We start from the raw sequence: 12,945 nt of genomic DNA, 5'->3' as shown, positions 1-12,945 counted from the left end.
CCCTAATGTCAGATATTTTATCTTATATTTCAATCTCATTTTACATGTTGAGGTTATGGGATTTATAAATTAGGAGGCAACTGTGACAGTTAAAAAGATGCTCTAAATTTCATATAGTAATGAACTGCAGTGAACTATTTTCACATAAATATTTTTTCAGAGAATAAAGAACCATGTTTTTTTAAAAAAAAATACACACTCTATACATCTTTAAGCCATTCTCCACCCCTTCTCATAATTAGCTAATCAGCCAATTAGGAGTTCCAACAATTACAAACATCAGGGAAGATAGAAAGGAAAGAAAAACAGGAACCTATCAAGGTAGAAGAAAATCCTTTTACTTTAAAGAGTGTCCACCATTAACCTCTGAAGAATTCTACTCCACCTTGGCGGATCTGTTATTCCCAGTCTCGACCCCTCCCACCTTCTCTCCCTATTATAATTGTTAGGTCAGTTAATTGGCTGATTAAGGATACACTGGAATTTTTATTAACTGGCAATTAGAGTCAGACCCAAGGCACAGAGAATCCCTTCTGATTGGGAGTGTCACTTGAGTTGCAAAGATTAATAAAGTCAAATGGGGTTTAAAGTATGGTTTGGTTAATTTAGCCTTCTTGTATGGATAATTTTAGCATCATCCATAGCTTTAGTATCGTCTCAGTTGCTTTCAAATCAAACCACATTTGAGAACAGCAATCATTTAGTCTCCAAACAGGAAAAAAAGGGGAGAATATTGTATAATCACAAGCCCAAGAGATGTTTCCATCTGTTATAATAACAATTCCTATATTTTATTCATGACATTCTTATTCCCTTTCTATCCAGGTCCACTGCAACAGCAGACCCAAGTTTCCCCTTCAAAAAATCCAAGGAGTATGATATGTGGCATGTCCTCATCCCCTTGGCCTAGTTAAATCCTCTCACGGTCTCTTTTCATAACTTCTCTAAGACAAGGTGACCCTTGTGAAGATCCATTACACAGGGTGCCCAGTTATGGTCAAGGCAAACACTCCCTTATAATCCCAAAACAGTTTGTGATATTATAGGAGAATGGTATCCTTGTATTAAAATTGTGACCCGATAAGGCAAAATGGAGCATATCAATAATCACATGGACAAACAGCTGCAGAATGTACATGTGGAATTGGCTGGATAGTCCTAGAAAAATGATAGAGGCAGTATAAAGTAATTGCTAAACCCAAGAGCTTTGGGTCAGATAAGGCCCAATTCAAAATTCTGGCTCTACCGGGTACTTAAAAGTGTGACCTTGGGCTAGTTACTCAGCCTGTGTGAGCTTTGCCTTTTTCCATCTGTAAAATGAGGATAATAACAGAAGCCATCTCATAAGTTTAATGGGAGGATTATGAGATAACGCATGCAAAGAGTTTATCTCAGTGCACGAGCACATAGTAATTGTTCAATAAACAAAAGCTATTATTGACGTGACTGTCTTTCCTCATTCAATTTACTGGCTATTTGAATAAACCAACAGGCTTACAGGAACATCTGCTATTCTGTAGATAGTCTGAGAACTTAGGAAAACCTATAGGACAGAGCTCAGAGAACACAAAATCCCAGTGTGTGAAGGGTGGAAAGAGTATGACCGTGGTAAACCCAGGACTGGGGAAATGTAACATTCCTGGGATCTAGGTCTAAATCAGGTTGTCAGGACCGGGAAGGCCATGGGGCTGTCCAATTGCTGAGGCCTGCAGGTTATTCACAAAACCTACTGCACTTTCAGAGTTAGGCACATGGAGAAATTATACCAGACAACTTGGTATCCCATGAGCATAGAGGTTCGAAGCATAGATTGTGGAGCCAGACTGCTCAGATTTTAGTTTTGTTTTGCTTTTAAAGTTTTTAGTTTTTTAAAGTAATCGCTACCTTCAACATGGGGCTCGAACTCATGACCTCAAGATCAAGAATCACAGGCTCCACCAACTGAGCCAGCCAGATGCCCCACACTGCTTGGGTTTTAATTTCTGCTGTTACCAGCTGTGTGACCTTAGGCCAATGTAGTTAACCTCTCTGTGCCTCGATTTCCTCCTCTGTAAAAATAGGGGATGGTATTAGGTCCTAATTTATAATCCATGTTATAAAAATTAAATGAGTTAATATTTGTAACTCTTAGAAGAATACCTGGCAAAAATTAGCTTTATATAAGTTTTTGTTAAGTTAAATAAATAAAATTGGTAATGCAGCATTCACTTTGCCCTCATGTCACTAGCACCCTGCCCTCTGAACAGCAAGCGTTTAGGAGACATGATGATGTATTTGATCCTTGCAGCAGCTTTGCAAGATGGCAATGAGATGACCAGAGGCCAGAAAAGGAAGACAGAGATGGAGACAGGAGTCCAAAAGCCAGAACTCACTTTTCTCATTACTGGCTTAATACCCCACTAACACACAGGGACATATAGTATCTTTTGTTAGTCTTTTAACCTGAGAGAAAAACGGCAACAAACAGTGGACAAAACTGGAAATGCAATGAAGTCTATCTTCGAACCTTTGATTCTTTCAGAACTCTCTCTCAACTCAGAAGTTGCTTTCTCGTTTCCCTCCAACACAAGTGTTAAACCCACTCCTGTAAAAAAAAAAAAAATTCAAACAGAAAGACAGAATGTTAGAGTTGGAAGGTCTATGTCCAAGTTTTATGCCCTTGTATTATAGATGAGGTCACTGGTGCCCACAGAGAGGAAATGACTTTAGTTAAATGATCAAATTCATACTTTTTTCCAATCTCTTCAGATTCAGTATCAAGTTGCATTTAGAGAAGAACAATGGACCGCTCTCATCCCAACATTTGCCGTTTGGATTCTTTGTAGATTGGCATGCCTTCCAAGAGTTCAAGCCAAATGCCACTTCATGAGTTCTGATGTGCTGTTTGCATGGGACATTCCAATGCAAATTGAGTGTCTTGGTCATAACATCTTGGTCTTGTTCTTCTCCCAGATTTGCATCACTAATATATGCAAGTGCCATATAGTCCAAGGGCATCTGAGGGATAAGACTACATAGGAAATGTTGCCCTTTCATGATTCTGTTTTCTCAATGGAAATTTAGTTACTATGGCAAGTTTCTCCAAAGCAGCATTTTTACTCCAATTGTGAACCTGAAGGAGTGTTCATCACATGACCAAGGAATAAGTAGTGTATTGCATGTAGTAGCATGGAAGCAAAGAAGAGGTAGAATTTAGAGCTTAAAAAAGAGGTTGTAGGGACACTGGGTGGCTCAGTGGTTGAGCGTCTGCCTTTGGCTCAGGGCGTGATCCCGGAGACCTGGGATCGAGTCCCACATCGGGCTCCCCTGCATGGAGCCTGCTTCTCCCTTTACCTGTGCCTCTGCCTCTCTCTGTGTGTCTTTCAGGAATAAATAAATAAAATCTTTAAAAATTAATTAATTAATTAAAAAATAAAAAAGAGGTTGTACACTGTGACAACAGTTGATAACATGCGGCGACTAGAGTTGATAACATCATATTGTATAATTGAAATTACCTAAGACAGTAGAACTTAAATGTTCTCAGCATAAAAAATAAAGGCACATAAGTGAGGTAATGGATGTGTTAATTAACTCGATGAGGTGGGGGGAACCCTTTCACAGTATATACATAACCCTTTCACAGTATATACAATCATCAGGTTGTACGCTTTAAATATCTTACAATTTTATTTGTCAATTATACCTCAATAAAGCTAGAGAGAAAAAAAGAAAGATAGTGCTTCCCCTCATTTTACACATGAGGAAACTAAAGCCCAGAGAAGACAGAGCAAGTTAGGATTGACAACCTAGTCTCCCAACTCCTGGTTCAGTGTTCCTTCCCCAGCAAAATTTGGTGTACAATTTTCAGTTTATATGAAATTTTTCCAGCAATAAATATATGAATCAAAGTGGAGGTGAATCATGTTATCACAGGGTACATCCCTGGGACTTAGTCTAACTTACATCCACAGTCCCTTCTGTGTTAAACATGTTGCTTTCTTTTCTTGGGCAGAAAAATACTATAATTTCAGTTAAAACCTTTCCAGGAATTCCAAATATGGGAGGTGGATTTTGCTAGGGAATGCTAATAAGAGGTCAAATAGCACATAAACCCTCTATGTGTCAGAACAGAAACTTCCCGGAATTATTTACTCAGCACTCTACCTTTTATCATTTGAAAATGCTTTCAATTAAGAAGAAGGTTCTTTTTAGGTAACCATACTGCATTTAGTGAAATCCAATCACATAGCATTTTAATAGTACATCTCTTCCCCTAATTTTCGTAGTTATCTGCTGATCTTAATTTTCCAATGAAAACCATACATTAACATTGCAGTTTTGAAGAAAATGAATAACATTTCTTGTTATGTTATAGGTCAATAGTTAATGCAGCCGAAGTTTAATTTCTCTCCCATTAAAATTGCTTATTTGCCTCATCTCGATGTATATCAAATGGTAATAAGATACGGAATATATAAGGTTGTGACCCATGCCAGTAGGTTTTGCTGTTTCTAGGGTTTTCTTGTTAATTGGTTGCATTGTATGTCAGATCTGATTCTTCCACACCATTGTTAAGGCTGATGATTCTTCAGAACACCATTGAAAACAGAACTAGAAGGAGTTTCACCAAAACAAGGAGCTAGAAGTGAAATTTCCTAAAGGCAGAGCAACGGTTTTTACTTTTTACTTTACAGTTGGGAAAATAAAACATGTTCCATCCTGGGAAACTCGACGAGTATGAAAAAGAGTATTTTCCTAGGAAAAAAAAGAAAAAACTCCTCAATTTGAAATTCTGCACTGATTTCAAAGGTTTTAGAACACATTTCTGGAAATAGAAGACTGACATGAAGAAAATACTCTTGTCAGCTTCAAGAACTACGTGCTCCATGGGGCTATGTATACTTTACTTCACCTAATAAATGCCCTCCTTAGTTATCGAGCATAAGATATTTTGGGTTTTTTTTTTTTAAGGTTTTGTTTATTTATTCATGAGACACACAGAGAGAGAGAGGCAGAGACATAGGCAGAGGGAGAAGCAGGCTCCATGTAGGGAGCCCGACGTGGGACTTGATCCCGGGACCCCAGGATCACGCCCTGAGCCAAAGGCAGGCGCCAAACCGCTGAGCCACCCAGGCATCCCCATAAGATATTGTTGTAAATGAAATTGTATGCTAACCCCTCCAGAGGAGCTCACTTTTTGAACCAATGGAATAATTGTTTTGCAGTGTGAATAACCCCTAATTTGTCTATTGTTAGTGGTTGGATTTTTGTTCGTTAAATTTCTTTTTTTTTTTTTTTTTAATTTATGATAGTCACACAGAGAGAGAGAGAGAGAGAAGCAGAGACATAGGCAGAGGGAAAAGCAGGCTCCATGCACCGGGAGCCCGACGTGGGATTCGATCCAACGTCTCCAGGATCGCGCCCTGGGCCAAAGGCAGGCGCTAAACCGCTGCGCCACCCAGGGATCCCTGTTCGTTAAATTTCTTAAAAGAGAGCCAGCCTACATATTCTTCTCTCTCAGCACTTGAAGAATAGGACTTAGGGCAAGGGAAAAGGCAAAGTAAGGACCCTGGCCAGGAAGTCAGAAGACCATGGCTGAATTCATCTCCAGCACTTACTAGCCAAAAGACTGTGGTCAAATCAGGATACCTTTCTCGGCCTGTTTCCTTACCTGTACTGGTGTCAGATAAAGAAACTATAAGAATCAAGTGTTACTATCTATGCAAAAACACTTGGTAAACTGTAAAATGCTCAACAAATAAAGCTGATAATTCATCATTACAATTAATTAAATGTTCCCTACTCCCCCCTCCAAAGCCAATGATGGAAATGAAAACCAGTAGCTATATAACAGGAAAGTCTAACCTCAAAGTACATAATTTTAATCAAAAAGCCTATGGTTGGAGCCCTGGCTTGAAAAGGAAATCAACGTAGTCAGGGAACGCCAGAAAAGCCATGTTCAGTCAGAGCTAACTTAGCCTGTGTGGAGTCTCTGACACTGGCAACCATGGGGCACATCATGAGGGTGGAAAATAATTTCCCTGAGACTGACTCAGTGCAGAAAATCCCCAGGTGATCAGTGAACTTCAACTCTGTTAGGATCGATTTCAAATTTAATTCTGTATAATATGTTGGGAGTAATTCATTAGATTAACTGACTTGAAAACATTTGATCCTTTAAGGCTCAGTTCAGTTAACCTCTTCCATAACCAGCTCCTATATCTCTTCAGTTGGAATTAAACTTTCTCTAGTGTGTGGCCCTAATACAAGTGGTATGCCACCCATATGGCACTCACTAAAACAGGTTTATCTTAGAGTGTCTGTGTGTGCACGATGCATGCGCACACATGTCACATGTGCATGTGCCCACATGCATATATATTCATATTCTTGTGTACTGCCTCACCCACAAGAGTATAATCTAAGCTCCTGAGGTCAGGAACCATGTCTTTAAAAAAAAAAGATTTTATTTATTTATTCAAGAGAGACACACAGAGGGGAATCCTTAGGTGGCTTGGTGGTTTAGTGCCTGCCTTTGGCCCAGGGTGTGATCCTGGAGTCCTGGGATCAAGTCCCACATCGGGCTCCCTGCATGGAGCCTGCTTCTCCCTCTGCCTGTGTTTCTGCCGCTCTCTCTCTCTCTCTCTGTCTCTCATGAATAAATAAATAAAATCTTTAAAAAAAAAAAAAAGAAGAGAGAGAGAGACACACACAGAGAGAGGCAGAGACACAGGCAGAGAGAGAAGCAGGTCCCATGCAGGGAGCCCCGTGTGGGACTCATCCTGGGACTCCAGGATCATGCCCTGGGCTAAAAGGCAGGCACTCAACTGCTGAGCCACCCGGCCTCCCAGGAACCATGTATTGGTCATCATTATATATCTTTCACAGCATCTAGCACATTGCCTCACATATGGTAGTTGCTCAATAAGTACTGCCGATCATCAAAGGTGATGAGAATCATACATTCACTGTTAAGGGAAGTATTTCCTTTTTTCCGTGCTATAAAACTATTTCAGCCTTTAAGGGGTTCCCTTCTTTTTGAGTCCTGTAATTTAGGAAACAAGTCCAAGGAGTAATAGGTGACTGTAGGCATATTTTGAAAAAAATGGAAAAAATAGTACTTAACATAAAAATCACAATTACTGTTCATGAAGCAAAGTAGTTGATGATCCCAGATCTGACAATAGGAATTCACATTCTGGATGGAGCTGAGTATGGTTGTTGAATCCCTCAAGGGAAGTCAGTGTGCTTGAGTTATCATAAGTTCCATCCCATTTGGAGGCTAGGGCCATTTAGGACAGTGTTTTGTCCAATACATGAGTCACTAGCCACATGTACTTTACTGAGCACATGAAATGTGCCAAGACTGACTCAAGGTACACAATAAATACAAAACACATAAAATTTCCAAGACGTAGAACAAGTTTTAAAAAATAATATAAAGTATCTTATCAGTAATTTTTATATTGATTGCATGTTACAATGAAAATATTTTGGATATACTAGGTTAAATAAAATACATTATTAAAATCAATTCACCTTTTTCTTTTTACTTCTTCAGTGTGGCTACTAGAAAATTTAGAATTACACGTGTGGCTTGCATTATTTATTTTTTTTAAAGATTTATTTATTTGAGAGACAGAAAGTGGGGGGTAAAGGCAGAGGGAGGGAATCTTCAAACAGACTGCCCTCTGAGCAGGGAGCCTGACAAGGGGCTCCATCCCAGGACCCTGAGATCATGACCTGAGCCAAAATCAAGAGTTGGACCCTTAACCAACTGAGCCACTCAGGTGCCCCATGGCTTGCATTATGTTTCCATTGAATAGCACTAAAATTGGAAACCACCCTCCAGAAAAGAATCTATCATTAAAACAACCTAAATACTAATAATTAGCACATCCATTAACTCTTCTTGAGACCAACAGGACCCCAAAAACTAAAGGGCTATGACACAAAGCACTGATACATTATGTCTTCATCTCTGAAGTACCCGAGTCTGCATCCAAGCAAGAAATAGGAGTACCAGATGAAGGCCTTTCAAGCAGAGAAGAGAATTCTATAATTTTCAGGAGTCATAATGAGAAAAGGCATTCTTGGGAGTTTTCTGAACAAAACCTCAATACTTACCAACTTGACTTGTGCTGACATGATGCCACAACAAACCGAAAAAGTAAAATAAAATCCAAATGCTTTGCATGAGGTAGCACAGTGCCTTGCATCTTAACAATGTTTGTTGAAGTGAATTGAATTTGGAAGAGGTTGTCTAATTGGATTTGATCTCTTTTTAAACTGAAGTCAATGAACCAGGGTATGTCCATACACAACGCTAAAGCTCTCCACTGAGTCTATTAACATGTATTGAGGGTGGATACTGTGTTCTCTTGGCCCTTTATATAACAACTACAGGATCCCTGCTAGAGCACTAGCCGTTACAGGGGGGGAATGAGGTATAAATTTAACCCTCACTGAAATAAATACTGTCCTTCTATCCATGTTTCACCTTAAGCAGGAGAGCTCCTGTGGCATTGCTTCTGGAGATAGCATCATAACAGAGCCTTCGACTATTGCACACACCTGTGGTAGCTACATTTTATCATACACAAAGATTCAGGCACCAGACAGCACCTGAAATTAGAGTACTAAAAAGAGATTTTAAGAAATAGGAAGAACTGGTTATTAACGAGTTGGCAGGGGAGGGCTGGAGGCATTTACAATGTGTAAGTACATCAAATCATTACCTTGTACGCTTTAAATATCTTTCATTTGTACTTGTCAATTATACCTCAAAAAAAAAAAAAAGACCTAGGAAGAACCGATTTTTAATCAAAGGGAATGTAAATACTGAAAGAGCAGCCTTGTTAAATTACACAAATTCCACTTAAAACATGAAAAGCCAAGACCACTATCAACAAGTCTATTTAGTTAATTCAGTTAAATATAAAAAGAAGAACATTCGACCCAGGCATTTGGCATTGTGAAAACAGACTAAGCGGTTGATTGATCGATCTATTTTTCAACAGGTTGTGTGGACATCCTGTAGGCACAGACTTAGTCTGAGGCTATTGCCTTAAAAGAGGTAAAAATCCAATCAGATATAGTAAAGTGGAGATGGTCACAGTGACCCAGCAACCTCTGTTCAAGCTTTACCCATATTAGGACACTCTTATACTGGGTTGTTTTGAATGAGACCCCAATGTATTTATGTATTTTTTTAGTCTTCTTTATCACCTTCTTGTGTACGACTGAGCAGTTTTTGAGGAGACAAGTCACTGTTACAATGTTGTCAAGGCCCTTCTCGTTTTCTAGTTCAAATCCTTGTTCATGCTGTTTGCTAAGTACTTGTTCCCTGTGACAGCTTTCAGCCAAACAGAACACTCTGAATGCTGCATTCCAAACCACTCTGTCCTGCTGGGCTCTGAGTGAAACAAGCTCTTCAAACTCCATCATGTGAACTTTTCACAAGGAACAATCTCCCTCAGACAATTCCATTCAGAGATACTATCCGTGAAACTGGGACTCGGGGAAGGGGTGACATCACAGGCTTCCCCTTCTGGCCAGGGTCATGACCACCAAAGTTGTATTTAAGAGGCTCCCACGTGGTTCAGCACATGATTTTCTTAATGATCTAACATTTCCCCCAACTTTCCCATAAGCTTCCAATTTAAGATATTTAAGATATTCACACTTAAACACAAAATTGGGTACTGGTGTCAAGAAAGCCTGGGATTTCAAGAAGAATGAGAAATTTGCAACCAGAGTCTCTATTACTATTAGGGGTAGGAGGGTAAATATAAAACATACTATATAATATGTGCCAAAAAAAAAATATATAATATGTGCCATATGTGGGGCTTTTTTGGCAGTGTTGAGAATCATAGAAATACATGGTACTATATCCAACCAAACGGGTGGAAAAGAAAGAGAGGGAGAGAGAGAGAGAGAGAGAGAGAGAGAGAGAGAGAATGAGAAAATTAGATTGCTTTAAATGTCTAAAGCCAAGGTTTGGACACCAAAGCTTTAAAAAAATGCAGGATTATTCCACCGAGATGGACAGCCAGTTAGCTTGCAGTTAGGTAACAACAGAAAGAAAACAGCACACCAGGCTATCTTTTGAGGAATCTGGGCTTGTTTTCAGAAAGACCTGCCTGGTAGCTCCTGGTAGATCCAAAGAAGGCTTTGGACTCTCCTAAAAGATGTTTAAGATGAAGACAGTAAGTCATGGATCCAGGATGGTTTCCATTCTAGTTCTCACCAGAGTTGGGGCAGGTAAACTGGGTGGCTTTCCAGGTCCCCCTCATAGTCCAATGAGTCTATGAAATCCTCTCTGTGTAACAGCCTACTGCTCAACTTATTATTTTTGAAAAAGAATAGTGCCTGAATAAGGGGGCATTTGCCTGTCAAAGGCCCCATAAGCATTCAAATTTGTTTTTTTAATTCTTGACCCTCAGAGGAAGATGAAACCAAAAGAGAGAGCTAAGCCTGGGAGTCCTTGTTCCAAGGGGCTCACAGGGACTCAGCTAGTCAGACATTAGGTTATCAGAATGAAAGTATCGTAGAAAGAAGGTAATCGCTACCACTGTCTATTGAATTAAATCACAGATCAGAAAGTGCCAGAGCTTGTGGAGACCTTAAAGACCATCTAACATAACTAACTCCTTTATTTCATATACCAAAAGGAAAAAAAGGGCTGACTTGCTCAAAGTCACATATGGGGAAAGTCAAAACTTAAACCCAGATCTCATGGGCTTGCCTGACACACTACAATCGTACCTACAAATGAGGAGGAATGTTGATAATTTATTATGATGTGCTACACTTCTTTGAGGAAGCACATATAATGCCCCCTAGAATAAAAGTGCTCCTGCAAAGTTTTATTTCGAGCTTTCCTGCCCACAGTATAATTTTATGACAAAAATAATTCCTTTGTTAAAAAGTATAAAAGTATGGTATAATATTGAATGTCTTTTTAACCTACACATGAAGTAATGGAGATGTGCATACATCTCCCCCAGGAAGAGACTCCGATGGGATGAGACTTCATGGTTTACAGTCTAGTGGGGCAGAAAGACACAAACTGACAATTCCTGTGATGAGTCCAAACTGAGAACTTTGAGGAGAGGCATTTAACCCCAACTTGGAAGGGAGAGGAAGGTATGAAGATTAAAAAGGCCAGAGGCCAGAGATGATAGAAAGGAAACTTGGAGTAGTCCAGTTTGGCTGGTGGCTGCAGTGCAGTGATGGTAAGGAGTGACCTGTATTCCCTGAATGCACAAGGCCAACAACTACCCCCAAATAAACACAAGGCTGTAAAGATAGTATGCTCACTATGCCGGAGTGGCTTTACAATACAAGTTTCCTAGCTTCAGTCAATCATCAGCATATTAATTAAAAGATCTCAGGGAGGCACAGTGAACAATGGACTGGAACCTGCTGTGGGGTATTAGTCTTACCAGTAAGTCACTGAGCCCTCTCTGGTGAGCTCAGTTATCCCATCTGTAAACCGAATAGTTGACGCTACCTTAGATGATCTCTAAGGTCCCTCTTGGTTCAGAATTTAGGAAGGATCCCACCATGCATTTGCTACTAGAGGAAGTCTGTCAACCTCCATGAAGGCCCCGGCTGATCAACAATCCTCCCCTGAGCCCCTACTCAATCATCATTTCATAAATGGCAAAACAACCTCACTGCAATGTTTCCTAACTCTCAGTTCAGAAGGAAATTTGACTAGCAAGCAGTGGTCTAATGGATAAAATACTCAGCTAGAGGTTAGGAAATCAGAGCCTTTTCTCAGGCTCCTATAAAAGGACACCAATGAGATTTCATTTAATAACAAGTTTTCCACTGTTTTCTCCTAGAAGGAAAATTTATGAGATATATTATGAGATATGCCAAGTTAGGGGCACCTGGCTAGCTCAGTCAGGAGAACGTGCGACTCTTGATCTCAGGGTTGTGAGTTCAAGCTCCATGTTGGGTGTAGAGATTACTTAAATAAACTTACAAAAAAGAGAGATGCAAAGTGCTGATAAAGATAATAAGTACAAATGGAGAGAATCACTTTAAGCGGGCACAGAAATTTCACCAACAATGATCAATTTTAAATTTGCTCCTTAAATCAATCACAAATCTCACAATGGGGTCCCTTGGGTTCAGACTTGTCTATGGTTCTTTAACCACACTACCGTGGAAGGCAGGATGCCAGTGGCATCACGTTAGGGTCACAGGATTGCTAACTGCCTCAACAGCCACTTCTTAGGCCCTTCAGTATAGGATACATACACACATATATCCGTGTGTGTGTGTGTGTGTGTGTGTGTGTGTGTGTGTGTGTGTGTATACAAAGAAATTGGGGCAGCCTGGGTGGCTCAGTGGTTTAGCGCCTGCCTTCAGCCCAGGGCGTGATCCTGGAGACCTGGGATCAAGTCCCACGTCGGGCTCCCTGCATGGAGCCTGCTTCTCCCTCTCCCTCTACCTGTGTCTTTGCTTCTTTCTCTCTCTCCATGGCTCTCATGAATGAATAAATAAATCTTTTAAAAAATTGGCTCTTAGAAACAATTGCAGATCTCACAATGGAGGCATAGTGGCTTCACACTTCACTCTGCATCACAATCACTGAGGCCTCCTCCAGAAAGCAGGTCACTTCAGGGATTCTCCTATTGAGATTTTAATTCACGTGGAGCTGCTAATTTCATACACAACTTAGTATATTCTCAAGGGAGGTGGTCATGAGACCACTTTTCAAAAAGCTGACTCTTATAGTTAGGAATAAGAGTAAAGGCACGCAGAGGAGAAATTACCTAGAAATTAGAGCATGGGCTTCAGGTGCCCTTCCTGGGAAGTAAACAGAAAGGGAGAAAGGAAATAGGTAGCTATGCCTGAGTTTGGATGGGGGCTTACTCATCCACTCACTTAATAATAAATATTCACTGTGTGCCCATATGGATTGGGCACTGTGCTAGGCACTGG

General features: G+C 40.1%; 1 long non-coding RNA gene across 7 annotated transcripts in view; it reads right to left on the bottom strand.

The window, feature by feature from the left end:
• The window catches only part of LOC140596308 (uncharacterized), a 248,193-nt gene that overhangs the window by 86,233 nt on the left and 149,015 nt on the right, over positions 1-12,945 (bottom strand). For 3 of the 7 annotated variants that reach the window (XR_011998349.1, XR_011998347.1, XR_011998346.1), the window contains exon 3: positions 2,507-2,584. The exons of the other annotated variants lie outside the window; for them this stretch is intronic. This is a non-coding gene — a long non-coding RNA (uncharacterized lncRNA). The remainder of the gene's footprint in view (positions 1-2,506; positions 2,585-12,945) is intronic. 7 annotated transcript variants of the gene reach the window in all.

This window comes from Vulpes vulpes, chromosome X (genome assembly GCF_048418805.1).
Source record: "Vulpes vulpes isolate BD-2025 chromosome X, VulVul3, whole genome shotgun sequence".
NCBI lineage: Eukaryota > Metazoa > Chordata > Mammalia > Carnivora > Canidae > Vulpes > Vulpes vulpes.
Note: the sequence above shows the minus strand (reverse complement) of the source record. Positions and strands in the feature narration are given on the sequence as shown.